The following is a 22,561-nucleotide window of genomic DNA, read 5'->3' as shown; positions in this document are numbered from 1 at the left end:
ACAAAAGGAAATTTGAGGGGCTTTTGTTCTTTAAAATCCACTGCAGATTAGGGCGTGGTGGGATAGATTCCTAATTCCAATTCCGAGGAGGCTAAAGTAGAGAGTGGTATGAGTTCAAGGCCAACCTGGGCTACATATCAAGTCTTTGTTTTAAAACAAACAAAAGGGGCCACTGAAATGGCTCAGTGGATAAAGGTGCTTCCGGTATAAGCCTGGCAGCCAGAGTTAAATCTGCAGAACCCATATAAAGAGAGAACCCACTCCATAACAGTGTCCTCTGACCTCCACATACATTCTATAGCATGTTCACATATAGTGTATATATGCCCCAAGATAATAATGAATAAATACTTGTAAATGTATGAACTAAGGACCAGCTATGGAGGCACACACTTTTTATTTCAGTGCTTGGGAGACAATGACAGGCAGATCTTGTGAGTTTGAGGCCACCCTAGTCTTTATACCAAGTTGCAAGCCAGCTCAGACACTATACACTAAGACCCATACACTAAGATCTCTTTATGTCATAGTGAACTGACTTTGTGTGCAGCTAAATTTTGTTTCATTAATGATAAAAAAAAGACTGTGTAGTCAGGCCTAGTTGACACACTCCTTTAATCCCAACACTCAGAAGACCGAGTCAGACAGATCTCTGAGTTCAAGGCCAGCCTAGACTAACCCTAACTCTGACAGCCCAGGCTGTTACACAGAGAAACCTTGTCTCCAAACAACAACAACAACAACAACTAAACAAACAAAGACATTGGATTTTACTTGTATGTGGTATGTACAAAAAGCTGCCCATTAAAGGTGGGAGAAGCTATGTGAGTGGGGGTGGGGAGAAGAGATGCCACCACTCTCTGTACTTTCTGCTCAGTTTCCTTGTGAGCCTAAAGCAAATATCTCTCTTAAGATTTTTTATTTTTTAAAGTAGTATCACTCGAAATAGCAGGAATCAGCCACCTATGTAAGGTTGTCTGGCATGGCGGCAAGTGGTTGGCATGGCGGCAGGAGCTAGAAACAAAGAGATTACATCTTAGTCATTATCATAAGGCAGAAAGTGCACCCTGAAAGTAGAGCAAGGCGTTTGGTTTTGTTTTGTTTTGTTTTTTGTTTTTTTGGGGTTTTTGTTTGTTTGTTTTTTGAGACAGGGTTTCTCTGTATAGCCCTGGCTGTCCTGAAACTCACTTTGTAGACCAGGCTGGCCTCAAACTCAGAAATCTGCCTGCCTCTGCCTCCTGAGTGCTGGGATTAAAGGCGTGCGCCACCACACCAGGCTAGAGCAAGGCTTTTAAACTCTCAAATCCAGCCTCCGATGACCTACTTCCTCCTGCAGGGCCAGACAGACACCAAAACCTCCTCAAAGAGAGCCGCCAACTTTAGACCAAGAACTCAAGTCCTGATGCCTGTGGGAGCGCTTCCAATTTAAATCACCACACCCACCCTGCAATCAAATGCTGGACAACTGAGCCAGGCTCCTAGATCCACCCGGATGTGAACGGTTCCATCCCATGAACTACAGTCCAGACAGAGGGAAAATGAGATCCTGAGCTGACTGCAAACGTGTGACCAGCCGTCTTGCACTCCACAGAAATGCCTCGCCAGCCACGAGTTCCCTCAATCTGTGGTCTCGGATGAATCCTTCCTCCCTTAAATCGTTTCTGTAGGACATTTTTTCACACCAACAAGAAAAATACTGAGAGTGTGTAGGTTTTTTTCTTTCTTAGCTCTTTCTCTCTCCTTTTTTTTTTTTTTTTTTTTTGTAACTTGGTATTTAACCTTTATTGCCTCAGTGTTTGAAGAAAGCACCCCTTTAAGCTATATGTAGCCAAACTGCGTTCCAGGGAGCATCTATGTGCACTTCTGGAAAACTGTCTTCAGAAATGTTTGACTATTCCCCACACACTACACACTCCTTTGTATTAGCTAGAAACGGCAGCGTATGTTGATGGGTTCATGCTTGCTGTGTCTTGCGAGTATTAGGGATTGAAGTCAGACCCTGGATATTCTGAGCACCATGCTTAGCTCCTGAATAGATTCCCAATGGACATAATAAGATTAAGTATTGTTGATACCAATTCCAGGAATTGAAACAGTCTCTCCAGGAAGTGGGGAGGGCGGTTTGAGAGACTCAGCCAGTAAACAAACCTCCCAAAGTCTGGGAAAGATACAATTTACAAGATTCCTAGTGGCTTACCAGGGTCATGGAAACCGTAACAGCTGCTAGATAGGGAAGGGGGACTGACCAGCAATGCTGCAGTTAGAGAAAAGAAAATCTGATGAGCTGAGAGCTGTGTAGAAGATTCTCTGACTTGCCAAGTTACCTGCAAGGTGTGCTAAGACCGCCAGGCTTGTAGCTCTCACAGTTGTCCTCTGTGTGAGGGTGGGCTCTGGGTGATGTGGCCACTCTGACTTGTCTGTTTTCCATTTATTTATTTATTTATTTATTTATTTATTTATTTATTTATTTATTTATTTATTGGTGTTTTCGAGACAGGGTTTCTCAGTGTAGCCCTGGCTCTGACTTGTCTGTGTTCCATTTATTGATTGATTGATTGATTGATTGATTGATTGATTGGTGTTTTCGAGACAGGGTTTCTCAGTGTAGCCCTGGCTGTCCTGGAACTCACTCTATAGACCAGACTGGCCTCGAACTCAGAAATCCACCTGCCTCTGCCTCCCAAGTGCTGGGATTAAAGGCATGCGCCATCATCACCCGGCGCCCATGTTCCTTTAAGTAACCCCAATAAATCACTGGTTCAATACATTGGACTTTGGTATAACTGTTATTTTGATCTGTTGTGGGTTCCACTTTTGGATAAGTAGGGGTCTGTGTGTGTGTGTGGTCTTGCCTTCAAACAAGTACTCATGAACATGGTACTAAACCTGACACCCACGTAAATGATGCAGTATAATATCTGTATCAGAGAACTGGTAATGTGGTACCAAATGTTTACCCACTGTAGCAGGCCAAGGAGACCACACACTGTTTGAGGTTGTGCATTTAGAAGACACGATGGAAAATATTAATGGTTTTCGTGTGCCACAGCTGCGTCACCACACTAAGCCTGAGAGGCTAGAAACAGACAGTGAAGAACAGAGATGTAGGAGACTGCCACTCGGCTAACAGAGCTTCTTGAGAGGCTCGAACGTGAAATTAGTCACTTGTTCCCCTGCCAGGAAAAAAGGACAATAGATTTTGCACCTCAAGATAGAATTAATTCTATCCATCAGCTAAAAACTATGATCTTAGCAGGATAAAATTTGTTTTTCACATCATCATACAAAAACATTAAGTCTCAGAAACTTGTAAAGATGTTCTCTCGTTTTAAGTCTGTTTTCAACAATTTTAAAGTAGTTGTCCTTATACTGAGAGGCAAATGAATGAATGGGCAGATAGAATACTACTGTGAGAAACTTTTGTTTATTCTTATCAAAGTTAGTCTGGCAAGGACCCTTTTTTTCTTTCCCTTCCCACTTTGTACCAATTAGCCAATCACATCAGCCTGTGGAGCTGAACTCCCACCAGTGGGATGAGACACAGTCACACCTACGTGAGGAACAGAAGATGGGAGCCATCTTGACCCAGTGTGCTTGCTAACCCTGGGGCTCCCCTTTAGCAGGAAGAAAGTCTTGCTGAGCGGCTTTCACTTTGTTCCTGTGTTTCTTTGTGTAGCGCTGGGATTGCTCTTTGTCTCTAACAATACAATAAAACATCAATTTTCGGGCTTGGAAACAATTACTTTTAGCTGAGTAATTAACTGAATGTATGTAAAAAAAAAAAAGAAATGAAATTATACTTGTAGCTATTATATTGAATGTAAATATCTGTGAGTGTATTTGAGGCTTAAAGGAATCCCCAAGTCTACATAGGTAGAAAGTGAAAGGGTTTACAGTGGAAGGGGATCTTGGGGATCCGAGGAATACCGAGGAATAGCATACATCATCAAGGAGACCTCACCGAACAAGACACTTATTGGGGTGTGGAATCACAAAATGGTGGCTGCCTTTAAAAGCAGGAATGGAGCCAGCAGCAAACAGGTCATGATGGTGGGCTTTATAGGGGAGGTATGGAGCATGCCCATGAAAAGGATTCCCATTGGACAGTAGTGAAGACATGGCCATTGGCTCTGAGTCACTAAAGGCTGAGTGGCGGGTGGGAGCACCTAATTCTGGAATGTGGGCGGTTCTCAGTTGACTGACAGCTCAAGGGCTAGATAAGCAGTGCATTACCTAAGCTCATCACAATGCTTCAAAAGGGAACCCAGATATGGTCATGGAAGATGTAGCTTAAAGAGGAACTTCTGAGCGGCAATCATAAGGGAATGTGTTAGTCATCCGTGTCTGTCATAACAAAATACCTCTGCCTTGAGAGCTTTAATGGCAGAACTTCACATGCTCTTGGTTCTGGGGCCTTAGAGTTCTGGATAACCTATGGCCAGACTTCATCTCTCTTGAGACCTCAATTCTCTGTTTTCTGGTGGTTGTATCCTTAATGTGTCTCCTCTTTATGTTGAACACATCTCTGGAGTCTTGTCTTATAAAGATATCAGTCATGTGGATTCAGTGCTCACCTTCGTACCCTTGCTTAATCTCAACCCCCTCCACAAAGATGCTGTTTCCAAAAACAGCCACATGGAGGTTAGGGATTCAACATAGTTTTCTTTCATTCTTCCTTCCTTCTTTTCTTCCTTCCTCCAACTCAGTATGGCCACTTGGATGACCTTGAACGCCTGACTCTTCTCTCTGCAACTCCCAAGTGCTAGGATTACGGGCAAGAGAGCAACCACCACATCCTGCTTCAACAGAGATTTATGTGTAGAGATGACTGAGTAGATAAAAATGTGTAATTCACAAGCCTGAACCTAAACAGAGATCACTGGAGTCCTGCTGAAAGCCATGCGATATAGCACGCATCTGCAATCTTAGTGCTTTTATGATGAGATGTGAGGCAAAACAGAGTTGCCCAAAAGCTCACAGGACAGCTGTTAAATGTGTTAAGTTTGGTGGTCCTCCAGCCTGCCTTTCAGTGACTCGGTGGCAGCAGCTTAAGTCATCACCCAACTGTGCCAGGTGCAGTGCATTTCCATGGTCGATATGAGTTGTGTATCAACTTGTAAACTCTTTAAAAGTCATGGCTAGCTCAAATGTGCACTGTCTTTCCCTCTCTCTCTCTCCACCCTCCCTGATTCCTCTTCTCCTCCTTCCTTTCCCCCCCCCTCCCTTGTTTACTGTTTCATGTTCTCTCTCTCTCTCTCTCTCCCTCTCTGTCTTGTTTATTTTTCCTATCTCTCAATCTCTCTTTTGTTCTCCCCCAATAAAGCTCTTGCACTAGCTCTGTGGCATAATGTGACTGTGATGTTTCTTGGCTCCCACCCACCAAGCTTCCGTTTCCGCTGCTTTGTCCTAATACTGGCTAACCTAAAGTGTTCAACCCAGCAGAAGAAAACTAGCTAGGGACCTTGCCTCAGAAACAGGTGGAGGCTGTGCTCGCCTGCCTCAAACTGACTCCTAAAAGTTGTCTTCAAGCTTCCACACCTGCACATGCATAAACATACACAAGAGGAATTTTGAGTGGGACACAATATAGTCACTAACAAGGATAAGAAATGAATAGCTCAAACAGGCCCAAACGTGGCAAAATTGGTGCTGGGAGGGGGGGAGGTCCTCCCTCACCCTTCCCTTTTGTTAAACCACTGGACTCCCCACTAGACTTCTTATTTGAATACTTACTTATGTCTGACTCATTCCTGATGCTGACCACCAAGGTCCAGCTATCAAATTTACTTATCTCACTTCACCGACTAACATGTCCAACCAGGACTCAACAACTCACCCTAGCATGGACTTCCTTCCTTTGCCACCAAGATCACTCCTGCAGAATCATTTGCTGCTCTTTCTAGATTCAAAATCAGCCACCCTTGTTAGCATTCCTTCTAGGCTTTGCCTTGCAGTTACCTGGCAACAGCCAGGTGTGTCTGACTCACAGTAAAAGGGGCTGCTTGCCCCCTCCTCACTCTCTTACTCTCTCATTCTCTTATCCTATTACTCTCTCTCTCCCTTCTCTCTCCATTCCCCTCCATCCTCTCTCACCACATGTTCCTGACCGGCTTCTTCTTCCCCTCCCTCTCCCTCTCCCTCTCCCTCTCCCTCTCCCTCTCCCTCTCCCTCTCCCTCTCCCTCTCCCTCTCCCTCTCCCTCTTTGCCTTTCTGTCTCTACTCCATCCTCAACTTCCTTCCTCATGCCCTAAATAAACTCTATTCCAAACTATGGTATGGCTGGTACCTGGAGGGGGGGGGGGGAAGGGATGCCTCAAGATAGGCCCACAGAGCCACCCCTTCCACCTCACCATACTGCACCTCTACAAAACATCCTGGCTCATTCTTCATTTCTTTCTTTTTATAAAGTACAACATGGGTGACATGACTTGGATTTGAACCGAGTTTGCTTTGGCCACTGGGCAGAATACTATTGTGTGCCTGATGATCTCTTTGTGTTGGAAATTGTTTCTTGGGTGTGGTCGGTGCCTTAAACTAGATGGGAGCTTTGGGAGGCTCAAGGTTAATAAGGTCAATAAATGAGTTAATTCCATACAAAGTGAAAGAAATGAAAGGCAGTCCAACCGGTCAGGGAGGGAACTTGCTCCTCAGGCAGGAAGTAAGGGTGTGGCAATTTCTAAGGAACACTGCTAGTAAATATTAGTCTTTTATCCTTTTATCCAACTGAAGTTTTTATGTTTTGCTCTTTCTTCTCCCTCCCTCCCTCCCTCCCTCCCTCCCTCCCTCCCTCCCTCCCTCCCTCCCTCCCTCCCCCCTCTTCCTGCCCACCTCTTCTATCTCTTGTTTGTTTGTTTGGAGACAGGGTTCTATGTAGCCCTCAACCTCAGAAGGCAGCCTCTACCTTCCTAATGCTGAAACTGAAGGGGTATTCAACTACTTCTGCCCCCTCCCTCCCTTCCTTAAACACAGATTTATTGCCTAACACAAACAAGACTGAGTGTCATGTCTAGTACTGCAAAATGTAATAAACAAATAAGCAAATGGAAAATAAGGAGATCAAGTTTTGTGCCTTTATATAAAGCAGCACTAATGTATTGTATATGTAGAGTGTACGAGTGTACCTGTTAGCACACAGGCAGTTCTGCTGATTGCCCTCAAGGATCTAGCAACCATTTAGTCATCACTGCTATTAGGTTCCCCATTCCCTGTGATTTCAGTGATGAAAGCCCCCCAACCAGTCATCCCAGATCTCTTTCTCTGCCCTCCTGTGTCTCTCTCTGTTTCTGGCATTCTCTCTGTGTGTGCATGCCCCATCTTTTTTCTTTTCTCTGTTCACAGTTCTGCTTCCCGATTGTCTACGTGGCTCTCACTGCCTCTATCCCTTCCTCAGGGCCTCACTCCTCTCCCCTTCTGCAGTGAACCTTTTACCAGATCTATTGGATGGTATAACTTCTCAGGGATGCACCTTGGCTTATCATTAACAGTATCTTTATTCTCTAGCAGGTCATTTCTCTACTGCTTCAGTATTTTCCTCTCAGAGAACACAAGTTTTAGAACTGGATCACTTGGCCCTTCCTCTTCTTGTCGCCTCCCAGTTCAAAATGCTTGCATCTCTTAATGGCCAGCATCCTCTTGGATCTGCAGTTGGGCTCAACACACTCAAGCCTGAGCACAATCTTCTTTGTGGTTTTGGCCTTCTTTCGAAAGATTGGCTTTGTCTGCCCACCGTAGCCACTCTGCTTGCGACCGTAGCGCCGCTTTCCTTGGGCATACAGGGAATCCTTGCCCTTCTTATACTGGGTCACTTTGTGAGGCTGATGCTTGCCACATTTCTTACAGAAAGTCCTTCGGGTTTTTGGTACGTTGACCATGTTTGCAGTAGAAGTGTCTGCGATGAGAACGAGAGACCGGCCGCCGCGAACCCCGACTCAACCGCACGCGCCCTGGCAACACTTTTTTTCCTTTTTCTTTCTTTCTTGTTGTCCTGGGGACACAGTGCTTCTTCTGTAGGCATCTCTAATCACCCCAACCTCTCTTGTTACTCCTGTAGGTCTTCATTCACCCTGCCAGTCTCGGGATGGCTGCAGCACAGAGCAGCAGGTATGAGCTCCAGAGGTGGCACAGGTACAGGATGCCCTCGTGGGTAAGGTACCAGAAGAAGTGTCTCCAGGCAAACTGCTCCTTTACATAGGCTCTCAAGACTTGATAGAGTGTGTGGCCTTCACTACACGACTGTTGGACACATTCTTGTCTGCCAGCTAAAGGTCACTTGGGCATTCGGACACCTTTTCCAAACATCATCACTCCCTCCTTAAGACGGAGTTTATAGATGGCAAGCCAAGTATTCATAGACATTATCACTGTGACACTGTAGGGTTTGAAGCACAGGATAAAAAGTCACTTTATGCCTCCTTAAGCGCCTTATGCCTCCAACTTGCTATGCAGCAAAAGACTAAGGGAGTGTCTGGGAATGCCACCGCCAGCAGAGTAATAATCCATCAGAGGCGAGACAGTAGTTGGGTTCAACTTAGTAACCAGTGCTGGTTCAATCTCTGGAGCTCTGACCATGAATAATTTATTTTAGGCATATTCATATTTAAGCAAAGCACAATTTTGTGAAAAATTTCCTGGTGGTAAGTAACTAATGTACACAATAAAGCTTAAGATATGACAATATTACAACTCTGTAAAGTACATATGGCATGTTTAGTAAAGATAGGTTGTAATGTGGGTGAGGAGAGAGACCCCAACACACATACCATCCAACCTATGGCAGGCGGGAGAGCTAGCCCCAAGTTCATGGAAGTTGGAGAGCTAGTCCTGCCCCTCTAAGACTACAACATTTGGGAGAGCAGGTCCTGCACCTCTCCTAGGCTACACAAGAGCTGGCCTTGCTGGAATGGGCACAGGTGGGCCCAGCCCAAAGGATAGGAGAGTGGAAGAGTTGGCTCTACCCCTTGCTGGTTAAGGCATGGGGTGAGCTGGCCAGGGCAGTGCTGGAGAGCTCTCCCTGGTGGTGTGGGTGGGAGAGACCTAGTGGGCAGACTAGCTTAGCTACCACCCAGGCCTGAATCCAGGGCTTTGAGTTGGCCCACTTCAACATCTACCCCATCTATGAACTGCTGGAGGAGGTAGAAGGGCCATCCCTACAGATCCAAAGCTGCAGGATTTCCATGACACAGGGAAACAGCAGAATATCTGAGAAGATTTCCAGTGAGGATCCAGTATTAATAGTATGTCAGGAGCCAGAGGCCTCAAGCCGGAACAGTGACTCATTGTAATGAACATTGGCTCGTAAAGAAGTGTAGACAACAGGTACACTGTGGGACAGCCTGTCACATACTACAGCTTCCACAGTGAGGTTTATTTTTCCTCTGAGCGGAAGATTGCAAGGGCAGGTACAAAGAGACAAGGAGATGAGTGAGATGGGGGGGGGTGGATGATATAAAATTCGCAAAGAATAAAACATTAAACAAGATGGTTTCTATAGGCGGGGCCTGCGGGCCGTTGGGTCCGCATGGCTGCGAGGTTCGCGCGGACTCCCATTGGCCCTGGTGCGCGATCGGCGAGCCCCGGCCCCCGGGACGCAGTGCGGCCGAGCTCTCAGCCTGTCGGCCGCGGCCGTGGTGAACTCGGCGCCCCGCCCGCTGCAGCCCTACCTGCGCCTCATGCGCCTGGACAAGCCCATCAGAACCTGGCTGCTGTATTTGCCATGCACTTGGAGCTTTGGTCTGGCCGCTGACCCAGGTTGTTTTCCAGACATGTTATCACTTTTTTGCACTGGAGCTATTCTGATGCGTGGAGCAGGCTGTACTATTAATGACATGTGGGACCGTGACTTCGATAAAAAGGTTACAAGGACAGCAAGTCGCCCAATTGCTGCTGGAGACATTTCAACCTTCCAGTCCTTTGTCTTCCTTGGGGGACAGCTGACCTTGGCACTGGGCGTTCTCCTGTGTTTAAACTACTACAGTATAGCAATGGGAGCAGCGTCCTTACTTCTTGTCATCACCTACCCACTAATGAAAAGAATCACGTTTTGGCCTCAGTTGGCTTTGGGATTGACTTTTAATTGGGGTGTGTTACTCGGATGGTCTGCTGTCAAGGGCTCCTGTGATCCAGCTGTATGCCTGCCTCTGTATTTTTCTGGAGTTATGTGGACACTGATATATGATACTATCTATGCCCACCAGGACAAGAAAGACGATGCTCTGATTGGCCTGAAGTCCACAGCACTGCTGTTTCAGGAGAACACCAGGCAGTGGCTTAGTGGCTTTGGGGTTGCCATGGTGGCAGCACTGAGCCTGGCTGGAGCCAACAATGGTCAGACCGTCCCCTACTATGCTGCTGTGGCTGCAGTGGGAGCCCACCTGGCTCACCAGATTTACACTGTAGACATCCACAGAGCCGAGGACTGCTGGGCCAAGTTCACCTCCAACCGCACAGTAGGAATGTTCCTGTTCTTAGGGATTGTCCTTGGAAACCTGTGCAAAGAAAAGACAGAAGAAGCAAAAGATGCTGAAGCCGTTAGAGTGGGAAGTGAGCAGACGAGCTGAGCTTGGCCCCTCAGGAAGCAGAGGCAGGAAAACTGTGAGGTCAAGGCATCGAGCGGCATAGTAGGACCCTGGCTCAAGCACACCAACTAGAGTGGTAGCTCATGGAAGTGTGGGCACCATGCAGTGTGCCCAAGGCTCTGGGTTCTCTCCTAGCAAATAAACTCATTTGTAAAACTCTCAGGGCTTAAGACTACATTGTTAGGTTTGGATGAGCAATCTGTTAAAGAAGTAAGAAGCACGCGGGCAGCGTGTACTGGACTTTACTGCAGCTGCTTTCAACCAACTCCCTGTCACAGCACCCGTCGCAGGGACCTGGGGTTGGGTAGACCCCAGTGTTAGCATTCTGCAACCTTCTGCCCTTGTTCCTTCTCATCCAAAGTTTCAGGAACTTCAGATAACAACTTGCATAACTCATCTAATGGCTTTTATGACATGGCCGTGTGCTTTATTTTATTCCTCACTAAGAATCTCCTTGTGAGAAGTTGGGTCACATTATTCTTTATTATGATCTGTACTCACTGCCAAAGCTGTAATTCAAGAAGCCATTCTGATTCTAGATGTTTTAGAAGGATGTTGGCAAATAAAGTTGTTATTTATAAAAAAAAAAAAAAAAAAGATGGTTTCTATAGATTAGGCCACATGTGACACTGTTCATCTTGATGGGTTCTATAGATTTACAAGCTCATGATTTAGGGTCTTGGGAGGATCTACTGTGGTCTATGTCACACAAATAGCACAATATCACTGGGCTGTTAACCGTATTTGCTCCCAGCCTTGTAGGTGGAAAACAGGTTAGACATGATTCCCTTTGAAGAGACAACACTGTGAGTTTAACATTCTTGGCTCCCCTAGGGCTTGTCTATGAGCACAAATCTCAGTGTCTCTCACCAAAGACCTTGAAATCACCTTTACTTCTCAATTGCTGAGATTACAGTTGTGTATCATGATAATACTGGGAATTGAACCTTGGGCCTAATTATTTTTATTTATTTTTTCTTTGTTGTTGGTGGTGGTGTTTTCTGGGACAGAATCTCACATAACCCAGACCTCAAATTATGAATATAGAGGAGGGTAACCTAGATTTTTCTGATGCCAACTCTCATGTGAGTGGGCTGGGCCTATTGTGAAGTCATTATTTAAATCACCAGGGTAATATTTGTATAGGAAAAAGAGCATCTGGTGTGGTTTGCATAGATCATTTGTTCTTCCTTAGAGCAGATATGCAAACATTCTAAAGAAGGGCACTTGTACACCTGAAAAATAACATATTTGTCTTAAGTTACTTTCTATTGCTGTAAAGAGACACTGTAACCAAGGAAACTCTTAGAAAACATTTATTTGGGGGCTTGCTTAGAATTTTAGAGTGTTAGTCCATGTTCATCATGGAAGGAAGCAGATAGGCTGGCCCTGGAGCACTAGTTAACAGCTTTACAGCCTGATTCACAGGCAGCAGGAAGAAAGAAAGAAAGACACTCGCCTGGGAATAGGCTTTTGAAACATCAACTACACCCACTCGAACAAAGCTACACTTCCTAATCCTTCCTAAACAGTTCCACTAAACAGAGGGCAAGCATTCAGACACAGAAGCCTATGGGGGTCATTCTTATTTAAACCACCACGACCTTGAACCCGATTCATTGCAGCATTTGGCTATACAGGGAATTTGAGGTCAGCTGGAACTCTATTCAATTCCTCCTTTGAAAAAGGTATATGGTGTGTGTGGGTAACTCTTCCCCGTCTTTTGAGACAGGGCGTCCAACCATAGCCCTGGCTATCTTAGAACACACTATGTAGAACAAGCTGATCTCAAATGTGCCTAACAGCTTCCTTAAATTATGTCCCACCACACCCAGCAAGAAACCTTTTGTTAAAAAACAGCCTGCATAATGAAGAGCAGTGGTATATTAAGAGGAACTGAGAAGTTACTTAGTGTAAACTATCTAATGACTGTCACTTTGTTAGGCAGCTAGACAAGAATGATGAGCTTTGAAGGCCATTTGGGATGAACTCCTTCCTTATAGTGAGTTCTGGACCATACTTGTGGTTACCCTGGTAACATTTGAAAGGGAAGGTTTACAACTGCCCCCCCCCCACACTTTTTTTAAAGATGTATTTATTTATATGAGTACACTGAAGCAGTCTTCAGACACTTCAGAAGAGGGCATCCATCGGATCTCGTTACAGATGCTTGTGAGCCACCATGTAGTTGATGGGATTTGAACTCAGGACCTCTGGAAGAGCAGTTGGTCCTCCTAATCACTGAGCCATCTCTCCAGCCACAACTGTCCCTTTTAAGATTTAAAATACCATATGAAAAAGTGATGGTTTCAGGGCTTCTTTGAGGCTAATTAGCGTGAACTGTTTCCTCCTCATCAAACAAATGGAATCTGATTTCAGCCTCGGGGGTTCCAAAAATTAGAATATTGCATCCTATTGTCCCTCCTTTAAGGGCTAATGCAGTGGGGCTCAAAAGTAACCTGTTTGGGAGACATGCATCAGAAAGCTGCTTCACATGAAGGCATGCTAAGACAGGCAGAATGATTGTCTCCTTATTCAGGCAGTGACTCCTCCTGTAAGCTTCTCCCTGGTGCAGGAGTTTGCAGATGCTCCCCAGTAAACCTGCCTACTTTTCAGAGCTCCAACTCAAAGACCATAACATTTCCTACTTCCTATCTTTCAGATAGGACCTCCATGCTCAACTTACAAAGCATGACTCACAAGGTTTGGTTGTCACGCCTTTAATACTGGTGGATCTCTGTGAATTTGAGGTTATCTTAGTCTAAGTAGCAAATTCCAGGCCAACCAGAGCTACAGAATGAGACCCTGTCCCAAAAAAGGAGGTGAGAATGACTTCCTGTTCTCGCCTGTCTCCTTCCAGCAGCTGTGAGGATTTATAATTTTTTCCCATTGTCTTTCTCCCAGTGACTACAAAGATCTACTGAGATGGCTCAGTGGGTATGGGTGCCTGCTGTTAAGCTTCACACCTTAAGTTCAATTATCAGGCCCCAGATGGTGGAAGGAGAGAACTTCTGGACTCTACATGTGCACCACTGCGTATGAGCTCACACATATATATGTATACACACAAAATAAATAAAAATATAATTAAATTTTTAACTAATAAAATTTTTCTTGAATTTCCTCTAAGTCCATTTCTAAATTCATTTATTAATGAGGCTAAAAACCCAAAATTTCCCTTGAGGAATTTCAATGTATCTGTACAGCTTTTCTTCACCTCTCTGTGAAATCCTGTCTCACTTTGAAATATTAGTTTGCCTGACATAACATGGTTAAGCTCAATTTGTTATAACATCACTGAGAGAAACTAGCCCAGGAACTGCTCATGAGGTTCCCGAGGTCTCTTGCCGCTTCTGCGGCCTCAAGTCAGGCCAGTTGGCAAGTCTTGCAGTTCCTTCCAGACAGACTGAAGCCGCTGGTTCATGCCTGGTGTCTGCCTGCCTAGAGGACTGGTCTGCAACTACTGATTTGTATTTGGTGTTTGCTATGGACTTAACTGCTGAGAAAGAAAATGGAGTTTGCCCCTAAAGAACTGTTGCTGAACAGGTCCACTTCCTCTATCCTAATAACTTGTCTCTTCCACTACTTCTGCTGGGTGGTAGGCTAGAGGAGAGTTTGAACCCTTTTAAAAAATAGGTTGCAAAAAAAATGTATGTCACCTGCCTGGATTGTTTGGGGCTTCCCATGGGAGCCCATTGGACTATAATTGATTGAGTTATAACCTAATCCTGTAACAGGAAGCTTCATCTGGTGACAGGAGATGGCCAGGTGGGGCTGTACCTCCCTGCTTATTTGGTGATTTCATTTAGATCACAGGAATATTCTACTGTATTAGGTTCCCATACTACTCAAATGGGCCTTAATTTTTAGTTTTCTCTTCTGGTATTTCCTCCCTTGTTTCCGTCTTCCCTCTCCCTCCCAATCTGATCCTCCAGTCCCAGTCCCCTGTCCATTCATCAATAACTATGCATTCTATTTCACTTACTTTTGGAGAAAGCTATCTGCACACCACTACCACTACCATTATAACCACCACTACCACCAGTACCACCACTACCACCACCCCAGTCCTTATTCTACACATAACCTCTGTGGTTCTTGGATATCATTGACTTAACAGCAACAGCTACTACTCATGTATAAACAAATACAGACCAGATATGTATTTCTGGGTCTGGGTTACCTCAGTTAGGATGATTTTTTTTCCCTAGTTCCATCCATTTCCTTGAGAATTTCATGATTTAATTTTTTAGTGGCTGTGTCTTATTCCATTGTATAAATGTTACATTTTCTTTATCTAGTCAATGTTGAGGGACATTGTCTTACTTAGGGTTTCTATTACTGTGAAGAAACACCATGACCATGACAACTCTTATAAAGGAAAACATTTAATTGGGGGCTAACTTACAATTATAGAGATTTAGTCCATTATCATCATAGCAGGATGTATGGCAGTGTTCAAGCAGAGATGGTGCTGAAGAAGGAGCTGAGAGTTCTACATCTCAGTTTGGCAGGCAGCAGGAAGTGAAATGAGACATACTTCCTCCAACAATGCCATACCTTCTCTAACAAGGTCATACCTACTCCAACAAGGTCATACTGCCTAATAGTCCCATCCCCTATGGAATCATGTGAAGTGGAAACTTTTAGTTTCTTTGGGAAATCAGTTATGTTAAATGATGTTTTGCTGAGGCACACAGGTGAAAGGATGTATTGCTAAAGCAGACAGGTGAAAGAATGTTTTCCTGAAGCAGACACAGGTGAAAGGATGCCTTGCTATAGCAGACTTGTAAAAGGATGCGTGAAGGAGTATAAATATGACCTCACAGATGTGGGGGAGGAGCATTGGTTTTGTTTGTCTCTCCTTGCTAGTCTTTGCTGACAACACACATGTATTGGTTCGCTTGCACTATGCACGCTCCAATTGTGTTAACACTGCCAGTAAGAGATTCACCAAATAATTAATTGCTCATGAGGTTCCTACAGCAGCTTGCTACTTCCAAGGCCTCACCTCAGGCTGGTTGGCAAGCCTGGCAGTTTCTTCAGAATTGAAGTGCAACTGCTGGTTCGTGCCTGGTGTCTGCCTGCCAAGAGGACTGGATTGCAGCTGCTGGTTCATATTTGGTGTTTGCTAGGGGACTGAAAAAACTATTGTTACACAGGTACACTTCCTCCAAATTCTAATATCTTTTCTCTCCTGTTACCTCTGGTGGGTGGTGGGCAAGAGGAGAAAGAAGTTGAACAGTTATTAAAGTAGGTTAGAAAAATTTATACCTACACCCATGGGGGCTATTTTGATTCAAACCACCACAGACATCTAGATGGTTTCAATTTTCAAATTTTGAGCTGTTTCAAGTAGATCAGCAAGAAACAGTTGAGTAAGTGGCCATGGCAGGGTGAAGGATTTTTTGGGTGTATGCCTAAGAATGGGGTATATTTTAGGGTCTATCAATTGATCTTGAAGTATTTTGATTCCCATATTCCTAAGAAACCACTACACTGATTTCCATACTGTCCTGTTTATTAGTTCTTATTATATATTTTGAATATTAGTCCTCTGTTGGAGGTGTAGTTGGAAAAAAAAAAAACTTTTCCCATTCTGAAGGTTGCCACTTTGTCCTTTGTCATACAGAAGGATTTCAGTCTTATGAGGTTCCATTTATTTCTGGTCTTAGTGCTGTGTTCTGATATTCTATTCAGAAAGAATAGTAAGCTAGTGAGTTCAAGGCTATTCCCCACTTTCTCTTCTATTAGGTTTAGTGTTTCTGGTTTTATGTTGAGATCTTCTACCCATTTGAACTTGAGTTTATTCAGAGAGAGACATACAGCTCTATTTGGATTCTTCTATATGAAGCTAGAAAGTTTGACCAGAATTACTTGTTAAAGATGCTGTCTTTATTTCTAGTGTTTATTTGTGGCTTCTTTATACATCTTTATACAAAATTAGGTGTCTATAAGTGTATTAGTTAAGGTTTCTTTTCTTTTCTCTTCTTTTTTCTCTTCTCTTCTCTTCTCTTCTCTTCTCTTCTCTTCTCTTCTCTTCTTTTCTTTTCTTTTCTTTTCTTTTTTGAGGCAGGGTTTCTTCTGTGTATCCCTGGCTGTCCTGGAACTCACTCTGTAGACCAGGCTGGCCTCGAACTCAGAAATCTGCCTGCCTCTGCCTCCCAAGTACTGGGATTAAAGGCATGCGCCACCACGCCCGGCTTAGATGATTTTTTTAATGTGTTCTTGGATTCAGTTTGCAAGTATTTTATTGAGAATTTCTGTATTTTCATAGGGAAAATTGCTCTTTAATTTTCTTTATTGGGTCTTTGTGTAGTTTGGGTATTGGGGTAACTATAGCCTCATAAATTGAGTTGGACAGTTTTTCTTCTGCTTCTATTTTGTGGAGTAATTTGAGGAGTATTGGCACCAACTCTTTTTTTTAAAGTAAGATGGAATTCTGTGCTAAAACCATCCATCCCTGAGCTTTTTAGTCTTTTGTTTATTTGTTTTGTTTTGTTTTGGGTCTGGGAGACTTTTAATAACTGCTTCTATTTCACCAGGGGTTATAGGTCTATTTAAATTGTTTATCTGATCTTCGTTTAACTTTGGTAACTAGTTTGCATGAAAAAAACTATTTCTTTTAGATTTCTCAGTTTGGTGGCGTTTTAAAGTATGTTTTTTTTGACTCCTGATTTCCTCAGTATCTGTTGCTATAATCCCCCTTTTCATCTTTAATTTTGTAAAATTGTATTTCTCTCCTTTTAGTTAATATGAATAAAGGTTTATTAATTTTGTTGATTGTATCAAATAACTTACTCTTTGTTTCATTGATTTTGTTGTATTTTTTGTTATGGTTATTGTTTGTATTTTTTCTATCTCAGCCCTGAGTTTGATTATTTCTCGACATCTACTTCTTTTGGGTGTGGTTTCCTTTTGTTCTCAAGCCTTCATGTGTGTTGTTAAGTTACCAGTATAATAACATCTCTCAGGTTTGGTTTGGTTTTGTTTATTTAGGCGCTTAGTGTTATGAATTCACTGCCATCATTGTATCCCATTAGCGTGAGTATTTTGTGGACTCATATTCATAACATTCTAGAAAGTCTTTTATTTCTTTTTTTTTTTTTCTTTCTTTCTCTTTCTTTTTTTGGGGGATATATTGATATTTGTTTTTGGTTTTTCTAGACAGGTTTTCTCTGTGTAGTGTTGGCTGTTCTGGAACTCACTCTGTAGACCAAACTGGCCTTGAACTCAGAAATCCACCACTGCCTGGCTTAATTTCTGTAATGACCCCATTGTCAGTCAGTAGTAAGTTGTTCAGTCTTTATGAGTTTGTAAGCTTTCTGTTTCTGTTGTTGGTATTAATCCAGCTTTAATCCAAAGTGGACAGATATGAAACAAGGTATTACTTCAGTTTTCTTGTACCTGCTGAGATTTGCTTTATATCTGGGTATGTGGTTTCAGGAAGTGTTGAGAAGGTGTGTGTGTGTGTGTGTATTTAATTTATTCACTTTACATCCTGCTCACTGCCCCACTCCTGGTAGAAGGTATATTCTTTTGTGTTGGGATGAAATGTTATGTAAATATGTTAGGTCCATTTGATTTATAATGTCAATAGCTTCAGTATTTGTTTAGTTTTTGTCTGGATGATCTGTCTATTGATAAGAGTGAGGTACTGAGGTTACCCACTCTTGGTGTGTGGGGATCAATATGCGATTTATGCTGTAGTTGTTTTTTTATGAACTTGTTTGTTTGTTTGCTGTACATATTTGTTAAGAATTACAATGTCCTCATGGTAGATTTTTCCTTTTGATTAGTGTTAACACAACTTTTACTTGTCTGAGGTAATTGTTGATTCAGAGACTTACTGCCTCTATCTATTAACCTAGGCCTAGTCCTGCAAGCTTCTCACCCCTCTACAATCTAATCCAGGCCTAAAAGGTTTTCAGCCTCTGAAACTTGCTGCTCAATATGCTCACCCTTTATAGTTCTTTATGAGCTCTCACTGGCTGGGCAACACAGATGTTCTGGCTCAAGGCTCCTCCTGAACATGACTGGTTCCATCTGGCTTTTCTCTCAGCCTCGGACTTTGGCCCTGCTTTGCCTTATACTAACTTTGGCAATCAATATGTTCTAGTCTTCTGGCTTCTTCTCATTCTCTGGCTTGTTCTGTCTTCACCTGTCTCTCTCTCTCTCTCTCTCTCTCTCTCTCTCTCTCTCTCTCTCTCTCTCTCTCTCTCCCTCCCTCCCTCCCTCCCTCCCCAAAACTACCTCTGTCTGTCTCTCTCTGCACTGCCCTTTCCTCTCTCCTCTCCTGAGAGTTTAGCATATTTTGTCTACTCTTTCTTTGATTCATCACGTTGTCTGACACTCAATTAGATATCACCTTCAAACACTGGTTCTTCCTTCTACAAACTAACTTTACCTTCTTTGCTTGGAATTACTAAGGGTGTGTCTGTATTCCAGCTAAAGGGATTAAAGGTGTGGCCAAGGACTGAGCCACACCACAACTAGAAACAGGTTTTTTCCAGTAAACAATACAATCTCAAGGTTCACAGTGTGATCAGATATCTGTAAAAGAGTAGTATGTAGTGTCCTACCCTATTTCTTCTGGTTAGTTTTAGTTTGAGGTCTATTTTGTCAGATATTGAAAATGGCTACACCAGTTTACCTCTTAGGTCATTTTGCTTAGAATATCTTTCCCTATCCTTTTACCTTTGTGTGTCTACCCTTGATGTTAAGATCAGTTTCTTAGATGTAGCAGAAGGATGGATTTTGTTTTTGCATACATTCTGTTAGTCTTTGTCTTTTTATTGGAAAGTTGAGACCATTGGTGTTGAGAGATATCAGTAAGCAATGTTTGTTGATTCCTGTTTTGTTGTTGCTGATGTGGTGGAGGTAGTAGTGGTGGTGGTGGTGGTGGTGGTGATGGTGGTGGTGATGGTGGTGGTGTGTGTGTGTGTGTGTGTTTCCCCTCTTTTGATTCTGGTCTGTGATTATTTACTTCCTGTGTTTTCTTGGATGTGCTTAACCTCTTTAAAACACATCTTTTTTTTTTTTTTTTTTTCTGTCTATTGTGATTGAAAGTTTTGCTCATCATAGTAGTCTGGGCTGACAGCTGTGGCAGTTGTGGAATCAGTATCACATCTCTCCAGGCCCTTCTGGATATTAAGAGTCTCTATTGAGAAGTTGAGTGTTATATGTTATTTGGCTCCCCCTGGCCCCCCTTTGTATGTTTCAATATTCTTTCTTTGTTCATTCTGTACATTTAGTGTTTGATTATTATTTTCCAAGAGGAAAATTTCTATTCTAGTCTATTTGGTGGTCTGTATCCTTCTTGTAACTTGATAGACATCTTCTTTAAGCTAGGAATTTTTTTTTCTATGATTTGTTGAAAATAATTTCTGTGCCTTGACCTGGTTTCTTCTCCTTCCTTTATTTCCATTTTTCTTAGGTTTAGTCTTTTCATAGTGTCCCAGATTTCTTAGATATTTTGTGCCAGGAGTTTTTACATTTATCTTTCTTTTCTTTTCTTTTCTTTTTCTTTTCTTTTTTTTTGATTGATGTATTCATTTCACTTATTGTGTCTTCAGTGCCTGGGATGATTTCTTTCATCTTGAGTTCTCTTGTTGAAGCTTGCCTGAGCTTTGTATCCATGGGCCTACAGTTTTCATTTCCAGATTCCCTCAGTGTGGGGTTTCCTTAATGATTTTATTTCTACTTTCAGGTCTTGAACGGTTTTATTCATTTCCTCCCACTGTTTGTGTTTTCATAGATTTCTTTTAGGAATTTATTTATTTCCTTTTTAAGGACCCTTATCCTTTTCATAAAAGCCATGTCAAGGTCACTGTCTTGTGCTTTAACTCTGCTGCAGTTCTCTCGTAGGCTGCTGTCTTGGGTTGCTGTGTTCTAGTGGAGACGTACTGTCTTGGCTGTTATTGTGGTTATATGATATGGTCTAAGTACCTGAGTTTTAGAAACTTGTAATTCTAGGTGCTGATATCTGGTCTGGTCTTTGTTGGGTTCCAGTTTTTCTCCTTGATTCCTCTTGCCCTCTCTGTTTCTTAGGAGGATGAGGTGGCTGCTTGTTGCCTGGTAGGGAATTTTGGGATTCTGTTAGGTGTGGCCAGTAGGGTTTAAAGGTAGAATGTATTTCTAGGTATTGGGAGCTGACACTTGGAAATCGGGATAGGAGGGACAGTGAGGGGTCCACAGGAGGGAGGAACACAGGGCAGGGCGTTCCACCAGGATTTGCTTAGTGCTAAGAATGGGGGACAGAGAGTGAGGAGAGGACACAAGTAGTCTGTCCAGAGTTGAGGATAGGATTGGAGAATTAGATTTGGATCAGAGGAAAGAGAGTGAAGATCTGGGACTTGCCCGCCTGCTTTGCTGGTTCATTTGTTTCTGTCAGGCTTGGCTGGTGAATTCCCAGGGAATGCCTGCGAGAGTTGGGGGCTGGGTAACAGCAGGAGTGTGGGGGAAGGCTGGAGGAGAAAGCCTGTGCGATCTATTGGAGATGGGGGCAGAGAAGAGGGGCAGGCTGAGGCGAGTGCTGCTATGGAGAATGGGATTGGCTTTGGAGATGAAGAGGGAGAGCTGAAGCTCTGCAGTCAGCCTTCCTGCTTGCCTGGATGGATATAGCCCCATTTTCTTAACTTTACTGAAACATTTGACAGCCTTTTTATTTCTACATTGCATCAGTCAGATTCGGGTCATGTTGCAATTACTGAAGCAATCACAATCAGGGATTGCTATTACATCACTGAGTCATGCTGAACAAAGGCTACCCCCTAGGGATGGAGCGCAGATCAGCTTCTTGTGAAGCAGAGATGGGGGACCACAGTGGCTTCCATCAAGAGGGAAGTCTGGTTGGGTGTTGAGATTACAAGACTTGATCAAGGCACTCCTGGTTGCTTTGCATAACAAATACCTGCCCTTCTCAGTTATTTAAGACATGAAAACTTTAGTTCTTTCTCAACACCTCATGCCCGAAATGGCTTTGTAAGGACACCCTGGAAAGAGGTGTCCACTGAATTAATCTCCACAATGACCAGAATAAGAAAGTGGCTTAGTGGTCCCTAAAGCGCCCTTGAAACGATACGTATTTGTCTTTGAAATTCTAAGAGCTGGGTGGTGGTAGTTCATACCTTTAATCCCAGAGCTTGCTCCCTAGGGAGGCAGAGAGAAGTTTATTTATCATCTTTGAGTTCAAGGCCAGCCTGATCTACAGAGCAAGTTCCAGGAGATCCAGGGCTACACAGAAAAACATTTCATCAAAGAAACCCAAAGAAACCAAAACCAAACCAAACCAAACCAGAACAAAACAAAACAAAACAAAACAAAGAATTAACATAAAGAGGTCAGGCAGTATAATATTATGTTATGTCCCTGACCTGAGAACTTCCATTTAGTGACCATCACTGGTGAATGTAAGCCAGTAAGGATGGCTGAGGCTTGGACCTTCCTCAAGTTCCCTCTGTGGAAACGGTAAATGACATGGCTTCCATGGGGTAGTGCAGCCAGTGTCTTAGATAGGGTTTTACTGCTCTAAACAGACTCCAAGACCAAGGCAACTCTTTTAAGGACAACACTTAATTGGGGCTGGCTTACAGGTTCAGAGGTTCAGTCCAATATCATCAAGGCGGTGTCCAGGCAAGCCAAGGTGGTGTCCAGGCAGGTGTGGTGCAGGAGGACCTGAGAGTTCTACATCTTGTTCCAAAGGCAAACAGAAGACTGGCTTCCAGGCAGTTAGGATCAGGGTCGTAAAGCCCACACCCACAATGGCACACCTACTATATACAACAGGGCCACCTCTCCTAGTAGTGCCACTCCCTGAGTCAAGCATATATAAACCATCACAGCCAGTAAGGATAGCTGAGGCTTGGACCTTCCTCCCTCAGGTTCATTTTGTGGAAATGGTCCATGACATGGCTTCCATGGGCTAGGACAGTCATAAGGATGTGAGACTCAATGAAAGGTCATTAGGTCATGGGGTTCTACATTCA

At 43.4% G+C, this 22,561-nt stretch overlaps 1 long non-coding RNA gene and 2 pseudogenes across 6 annotated transcripts in view; 2 read left to right on the top strand and 1 right to left on the bottom strand.

The window, feature by feature from the left end:
- The window catches only part of Gm44140, a 30,645-nt gene extending 22,076 nt beyond the window's left edge, over window positions 1-8,569 (top strand). For 5 of the 6 annotated variants that reach the window (XR_001785392.2, XR_001785391.2, XR_001785394.2 and 2 more), the window contains one exon: window positions 8,051-8,569. This is a non-coding gene — a long non-coding RNA (predicted gene, 44140). Of the gene's footprint in view, window positions 1-1,336; window positions 1,716-8,050 lie in introns of those variants that run through there. The other variant, XR_001785393.2, reaches the window with a different exon arrangement.
- On the bottom strand, window positions 7,478-7,943 carry Rpl36a-ps3 (ribosomal protein L36A, pseudogene 3; annotated as a pseudogene).
- Window positions 9,492-10,553, top strand: Gm6728 (predicted gene 6728; annotated as a pseudogene).

This window comes from Mus musculus, chromosome 6 (assembly GCF_000001635.26).
Source record: "Mus musculus strain C57BL/6J chromosome 6, GRCm38.p6 C57BL/6J".
Taxonomy (NCBI): domain Eukaryota; kingdom Metazoa; phylum Chordata; class Mammalia; order Rodentia; family Muridae; genus Mus; species Mus musculus.
Note: the sequence above shows the minus strand (reverse complement) of the source record. Positions and strands in the feature narration are given on the sequence as shown.